Below are 8,465 nucleotides of genomic sequence, written 5' to 3'. Positions count from 1 at the left end.
TGGTGGTTGATCCTTAGCATTGGTATGTGATTGAGTATATTTTTCTGCATAAGACTTCCATAATGGTTTGCGAAGGTGAGTATCATATGCTTGACCATGTGTGTATGGGACCTTTGGTTTTTGAAACAAAGATGATGGTGATTTAGGTACCATATGTGGTTCTCTATTGCCTCCACTATTAGGCCTCCTTTGATACATTTTGAGGTGAAGTTGTTGCAACGGTCAAGTTTCCATTATTTGGGACATGTCAAAATCATGAGGGATCTTGGCTCCACTTTGTGCCATCACTTGTAAGAAATATTGTCATCTCTCATTATTTTCTCAATGAATCGATTAAAATGGGGATTCATAATGGAGTCTTCCACCTCTTTTGAATGTACTGAAATGTTGTCCATATTGTCATTATGTGTATCATTGTTGTTTGTAGTGTCCATGTTCTCAACATTTGGAATGTTTCTATAAGCATCCATGTCAGGTAATGTGTTATGATTAGAATTGAAAAAGATATCATTGTCATACTCATAGACACTCATGTTTGCGGACTCTTGAGCCTCTTTAGCTTCTCTCCTAGATTTTTGGGAATGGGTTTCAACCATGAACTAGGTATTGACCAAGATGTGTGAGACTAGATGAATATGGAAAGAGTATGGAAGACTAAGAGTTGGATGAAATGTAAATGAATCTGAAGTGTACTTGCAATGTCCAAAGTGTAAGACCAAGTATGTATGTAGTAGAGTAGGCATGGCTTCCAAAGAGATGATAGTTTCTCTTGATGAGGTAAGTTGACCTTGACTCGAAGTAAGACCAAATTAAACCCAAAGGTGATAGACCTTGATGAGGGACCACTTAGCAAAATGTTGTTGTATGTAGTGTGTTGACAAAGTAAGATGAGGACAAGCAAGTGACCTTTTGACTCAAGTGTAGACAAATGTGAATCTAATGTAAGATGTAAAGAAATGATGGTCTTTGTGAGACCCAAAGACAGGTTGAATGCTAGATGAAAAACCCAGAGAGATATCCTAGGAAGCTCAATAAGTCTGAAACTGACTGTTTTTGTTTGCTGAATTTTTGAAAGTTTTCAATCCTGAACACAAACGTGCCTATATACTTCATAGACGTGCTTAAATGACATAGACGCTATTCTATCAAACACAGACGCGATTCTGAGATGTTGTAAATGCAAAGTTGCTAAAAAGACATAGATGCATTTCTGCCCTTCACAGACGCGTTTCGACAACACAGACGCTATTCTGTCAAACACAGATGCATTTCTACAAACTGAGTGCAATTTTTCCAATCTGTAAAGTTGCTTGTTGTGACCAAATCTGAATGTTTGACTGTTTTTCGTGACAAGAGGACACAGTGTTGATGAGGACTCAATGTTTGCAAGTGTTTAGACTCAAAATGACTCCAAAGAAAAGTGTGTTGTTTGATGTAAAATTGTTTTGCATACACTTGAAGACACAAAAGACACAATGTTTTGATGTTTGGTCCTGAATGTTTGAATGTTTAAAATAAGTCAAGCATAATTCTTATGGCTGGCCATGACAGTAGTTGTTGATCCCACATGGAGTTTCCTCCAAGGCTATGCTATTCAGAGCAGATACTTAGATGCTTGACCCCACTGGCTCCACCCTTGGCACTCACTTCTTAGGGCAGCCAAGCATCAGTCCCCACGAAAACTCCCACTGGCGAACTTTGTATCTCTATTAAGAACCGTATGTGTGTGGGCCGCTACCAGAGGTCTGACCTCCTGCCCCAACAACTAGAAGGATTTTGGCTTCTAAAACAAAGAGGTGCTAGTAAGGGCATCTGCTCATGTGGCCATACATGTAGCACTTTCAGCTTTGTAAATACAGAAGTCTCCTAGTCGGTAGGGGTTATGCCCTACAAATGATCAAATAAATTTGATCAAACGGGTTTATGGGGAGACATAATGTCGGTATGAACTAATCAGCACACGTTATTCATAGTTTTCACCATGAATATAGTTATTTATAGTGGTTTGGAAGAAGATAGCTTTTCTTTTGCTACCACTTGGGTCATTCTCTCCTCCCTAGTAGTCTTAATGACCACACGAGGAGACAGACCCTCTAAAGATGAAACAAAAAGAGCCTATTGCTCAAGACACAAAAGACAATGGTTCAATTTTAGTGTACCAATGGAAGTATTTGCTAGTCTATGAAAACAAAGCACAAAATAAATATCAAAAACCCTTACCAAGGTCCTGCAACAAAGATCTGTTAGTAGTTTGGATTGTTTCAAATGATCACCTCTTCTTGCAAGCACACAAGTTAGGTAAATTTTTAATCCAAAAGACTTTGTGAAAATAAGGGTCTTCAACAAAACGATTTTGCTTTCAAGACAAGCTGCACCAATTTTGTTAGCTAGATCTGAAGATGTTAGCTCAAAATAAATCAGATCTGAAATCTGAATGACGAAAAAATTGAATCAATGAAACCCAAAATGAAACACCTACACACAAACATAGTTACCAGAAACATAAGCGCGGCTTCTGGACACAGACGCATTTAGATGAGACATAGACGTGGCTTCTGGATGCAGACGTGCCTGAAAACCCCACAGACGCGACTAGGGAACACAGACGTGATTCTCGGAATTTGCAAAAAAAAAAAAAATACTGTCGAGGACGAAAACACGATTCCAGATGTCACAGATGTGGCAGAAAACCAAAAACGCGATCCGAAAGTACGCAGATGCAAAAATATCAAAATGGTGTCGGAAATGTCAGATTTGCAACTTCAAAACACAAAATCTACAACACGGATGTTAAATGCAAAAAGGGACAAAAGTCCCACTGTGCATGCCAAAATGTATATGGTGAAAATGGATAACTACAATGACAATATTGACAGACTAAATAGATTCAACCACAAAACCCTAGCCTAACAACAACAAAGATCCACCTTAACATATGAAGATTACCTAAGACAATGCAAATCAAATGAAATCACAAAGATTATACCATCACATGTCCAATAGGGTTTGGATCTCCATTGATCTTGCTTGATATATCTGCTCTTAGATTTTATGTGTGCACAAGAGCTCAACAAAGAACAAAAATGTGGTTGCAAGTAGGCTTGATTGCATATGAAAGTACAAAGGCGTAGTGTAGTCGAATGCGCAATTGAATTAGTTAGAATGCATAGTGAGGGTTTGATAATGGAGGAAGCATCTCCTTATATAGAAGACACTATAAGAAATGGAGGGATAAGATTGAGAGGTGTAAAAGAGGTCGGCTATGATTAGAGGGTAGGTAGAGGAAATAAGGAAATAATGAGAGGGTAGGTAGTCTATGAATTAAGAGATGAATGACATGTGTCATAAGTAGAAAAGGCTAATGAATTAATTAAATAAATAAAGATTTATTTAATTAATAGAGGAAGTGGTATCAATTAAATAAATAAGATATTTATTTAATTTAGGAAAAGGATAATTTAAATAAATAAAAGTATTTATTTAAATGAAAAATAAGGCTAGAAGAGGATAAATGAATGAATTAAATAAATAAAGATTTATTTAATTAATAGAAGAATTAGGCTAAAGTAATTAAATAAATAAAGATATTTATTTAATTAGACTGGACAATTTTAGGTGTCTACAGGCTCAATGAAATAACACAAGTGTTCTGGACAATAAGAGACTGGCTCTTTTTCTTGCATTGACAACAATCCATGATGGTAACGAAGCAGTGTTGGAGGAACCATCCAAGGTAGTAGACAATTCACCACTAATGAACCACCAAGTTTGGAGGAGATTTGGAATTCCATAAAAAAGGAATCAAGAACCACAAGTGGGATGAGTCCAGCATTAGAAAGACTAGTTGACTAAGCCACCCATAACAGGAGTTTTATGATCAGGAATAGGGGGACTGATCGCCGATATAGACAAACTCCTAGGAGAATGAGGCACCAAATTTTTTGGGGGATCTAACCTAGAATCAAAAGCAGCAAGAAAACCATGAGATGGTAGCAATCAATGTTCTTCCACTAGGTTGGAGAAGAATGTTGACAAGAACCCCAAGGGGAAGAAGAATCCAATTGCCCCATAGCAAAACAATGTCTGCATTGGACAAGAATTCTCTCATAGTCCAGAATTTATTTCCATGATACCTCACCCACTGTTAGGGAGATCTTAGTAGGAAGTTGTTTGGAAAGGTCCAAATACACTAAAATTTGAGTGTAGGAGGTATGGGAGAAGAAACTACTATTAGGGTCCACTTTGAGAAACTGATCTAATGGATTACTAATAGCTTCATAGGTAGAGTTGCATCATAAGTGGAGGAGGAGGTAAGGCATTCTTACCAAGTAGGAGAGAATGCAATAGGTTCAACTAGAGGGTTAAAAGAAGTTGTTTAGAGGTGTAAGGAAAGTACGTGAGACCCCCATTTCTAGATACCCATAGACTAAACAACATCTTGATCCTCCGTAGAGTTGATACAATTAATAAAGAAGCCACAAGCACAAGGTTAAGTCTCAACCTTATCAGGCACAACCAAGTTTCAATGCTTTGAAATCCAAGAATGCAACTCTAGAAGCGAGGGCCATAAATAGTTGAACCTAGAAATAAGATCCTTCCTTTCAAAGTAAGAAATTTTATCTAGCACCTCCTAGCCAAGTACCACCTCCAAAATAGAGGTGGCACAAGGGATGCATTTCGTAACCATAACAAAAGAGCCCTTCAAGGGTTTGTGGAGTAAATCAGGAAAGGAATTTTTGAGTGGGGAATTCAATGAGGCCTTAGAGACAACTAGAGAACCTCCAACAATTGGTAAAGTTTTCTCAGAAAGGGAAATAGAGGTTGTGTTGGAGATGTCAACCCCCAAGTTGTAGGCTGAAGAGTTGTTAACCCCTACGGTCTTGGGTGGGAGATCAAAATTTGAGAGCAGGAGATGGGAATGTGAAAATGGAGAGCGGGAGGCCACAATAAAACTTTTTAGTGTTGAAAATAAAATACAGTATTATTGATGTTCTTAAGAAATTTGTAGTAACATTAGTATACTATGTGTCAGATTCAAACCTAAAAAAGATAATGTAATAAACAATAATATCATAAACAAAAATTATACCCAAAATAATAATAAAAACAGAACATAATTGAAGTTATTTCTTATTTGTGAAATTAATAAATTGATGTAATGGAAAATTATATGTAAATTATGTATTAATACTATATCATAAATTTCTTTCAAACGTTAGGACAATCAAGTTGAGCAATGTTATATAATTGCTAGGCTATACCTATCACAATACTCGAGACCCAATGAACAGAAGGAGATTCCAATTAGATAAAGTGATTACAAATTTCATGTGCTCATTTCTTATCATTAACCATTGAATCTTCATCAAAGTGGTGAAACCATTGATAGGCCTGTCATGCTACCAAACAAAATCATCCCAAACTTTCTTCTTTATTTCTTGTTTTGACATCTCTATTCTATTACCTATTACAGAAGAAGAAGGAAAATTTGTAGAATACAGAACAGGCAATAGTAGGGTAGATTCTAGGAAAATTGGCAGAGGCCTTACAACCCAGAGAAACAAAGGAAACCCACCCTGTAACAAACTATATTGAAAGTGAAGCCTTTTTCCAACATTTCAAAAACATAATCTGTACTAATCAGGCTGGACAATTCATGTCTTCTTACTGGAGTCGCTTTCAAAGAGCCAACTTCACAGTTGCAGCAGATCGACAGAGAATGGGAGATAAAAGACAAGACAAAAACCATGAGTACTAACAAGTATTTTATTTCTAGTGTATTTTTTTCTGGATTCGATTGTGTGTATATTTTTCCCATCAATGTTTCGAATCACACTCCGTGATTCATCATCAGGATGAAAAGAATTCCCAAGACATGAAAGATGTTGAGTTGCATATTTGAGACAAAATATAAAGAGGAGAGGGGTGGGGGAGGGCACAAGGAACAAGGAGAGAGGAAAGAGAAAAAGAAAAAGGACCCCCTGAAGGATGGGAGACCTAAAAAACTCCTAGGAATAACCACCCAAAGAAAAGAAAAAAGGAAAGTCAAGCAACACAATCAAAACCACTAAAAAACAAAAAAGAAGAAAAGAAATTGGGACAAAAAATATAAAACTAAATGAACAAATATACAAATATAAATATATATATAAATACATAAATGTATATAAGCATATGCATATACCAAAAGACAAAAACACAAAAACATATAAGAATATATATATTTACAAATACCAAAAGACATGAGCATTTGTAAATATATATATTCTTATATGTTTTTGTGTTTTTGTCTTTTGGTATATGCATATGCTTATATACATTTATGTATTTATATATATATATATTTATATTTGTATATTTATTCATTTAGTTTTATATTTTTTGTCCCAATTTCTTTTCTTCTTTTTTGTTTTTTAGTGGTTTTGATTGTGTTGCTTGACTTTCCTTTTTTCTTTTCTTTGGGTGGTTATTCCTAGGAGTTTTTTAGGTCTCCCATCCTTCAGGTGGTCTTTTTTCTTTTTCTCTTTCCTCTCTCCTTGTTCCTCGTGCCCTCCCCCACCCCTCTCCTCTTTATATTTTGTCTCAAATCTGCAACTCAACATCTTTCATGTCTTGGGAATTTTTTTCATCCTGATGATGAATCACAGAGTGTGATTCGAAACGTTGATGGGAAAAATATACACACAATCGAATCCAGAAAAAATACACTAGAAATACAAAATGGATTGTGGAAATCTCATAGATTTAAGTATTTTATTGCCAATATGAAGTCACCATGAGAGCCAAAGGCTGTGTCATGGAGAAGTTTTTTAATATCATGGAATGGTTTAAATCACACACATCAAGTTTATATTTTTGAATTTAAAAGTGTTAAATATTCAGAGTTGACTAACATTTTATAGGTTTAATATATTGCTTAATGTAATTTCTAGACTTAAAAGTGTTAAATACTTAAAATTGACTAACTTCCTCTAAACTTAATATATTGCTTAGTGTATATTATTTAAGACTCACCACTGACCAATCAACAACCCAACATAATTGAAATTGTTGCCATCAGAGCGGATCCTCAGTGTCTGCACCGCAAGAACTCCATTTTTATCACCACTACCCTGCTTACAGAAAACAGATAATGATTCATCAACTCATAGTAACAAAATACATCCAAATTCATAAATAGTTTGTCACTTCCTCCTTCTCTATGCTTTTGTTTTAAGAAGTTGAGGTAAGTATTGATCAATAAAAACTCATATGCACCAATAAAAACTAGTTTTGAAGAGAAAGGGTAACTTTAATCCACTCTATCTCAAACTTTAACCAGCTTGCACCAATAAAAACTAGTTTTGAAGAGAAAGGGTAGCTTTAATCCACTCTATCTCAAACTTTAACCAGCTTATGTGCTCTACCTGTATTGTCCTAAACTATAATCCTTTTAAATGAATTCATTCATTGACTACATATATTTGCTTGAGTGAAAAAATGTTCTTTTCATTCTGAACTTTTCCTGAACGAATAATTGAAGCTCTCTGAACCTTCCATACTTCCATACTTCCTTTTCTTATGAACGTGGCTTGAATTGGTAATCTTTATCTTTATGATGCCTTTAACCCAAAGCCTCCTTCCAATGCTGTTGATACCAATCACAGTGTTGAGAGGGTGATTCTTAACTCTATACCACAAGAAAGCATGGTATAAGATGGATAGCAGAAAAGCCAAGGGCACAAGTACAAGATCTAGGAAGTCTTTCCTGCACTCCATAATTTGGTTTCAATGAGATGAGATTCTGAAACCCTAGTTGGTTTACAGTGCTTGTAATAGATGCTGAGTTGTGATGCACTTTTCATCTCAAAGTATATCACCATTCATATATTATAAACAAAAATAAACAATAACATACTCGGGTACACTGAATTTGGTCTTCTCTTCATCGTTTTGAATCACCTCTCAAGTAATCATTCATATAGAAAAATATTAACTTGTTATGGAGCGTTGAACTTTATCTCCATGTAAAGTTTTCCCGAAGGATTGATCTTATCTTGGTAGTGGCTTAAGCAAAGCTGACTTTTTAGCATGAAAAGACTCCATTTTAGGGTAATGTTGCCTCCATTAACTGTCTCCTTTATTGTGATGTCTTATCATATTCCATGACCATGTAAACGACAAACTGAAATACTTATTTTTTTCCAATTTAGATATCTATGCACATGGGTCATTACATTTCTTCAGTAAAACTAGCACGAATTTGTCCTCTCTCATTTAACTTGCTGGCATGATCATTCTTAAAATAAGCAGCCTTTGTACTTTCAAGAACAAATCACTGCCTTATAATTTTATGGCGACATCTACCACTATCTTAGAACTCTATGGAGACATCTACCACTATCTTAGAACTCTATGGAGACATCTACCACTATCTTAGAACTCTATGGAGACATCTATCCAAGGATAAGGGATCAGAATGTTTT

At 35.5% G+C, this 8,465-nt stretch overlaps 1 pseudogene; it reads right to left on the bottom strand.

Moving 5' to 3' along the window:
- Positions 1–5,399: 5,399 nt before the first annotated feature.
- Positions 5,400–7,825, bottom strand: LOC131875732 (uncharacterized; annotated as a pseudogene).
- Between the last annotated feature and the right edge of the window lie 640 nt (positions 7,826–8,465).

This window comes from Cryptomeria japonica, chromosome 5 (assembly GCF_030272615.1).
Source record: "Cryptomeria japonica chromosome 5, Sugi_1.0, whole genome shotgun sequence".
Taxonomy (NCBI): Eukaryota; Viridiplantae; Streptophyta; class Pinopsida; order Cupressales; family Cupressaceae; genus Cryptomeria; species Cryptomeria japonica.
This window is presented reverse-complemented; position numbering and strand designations above follow the sequence as displayed.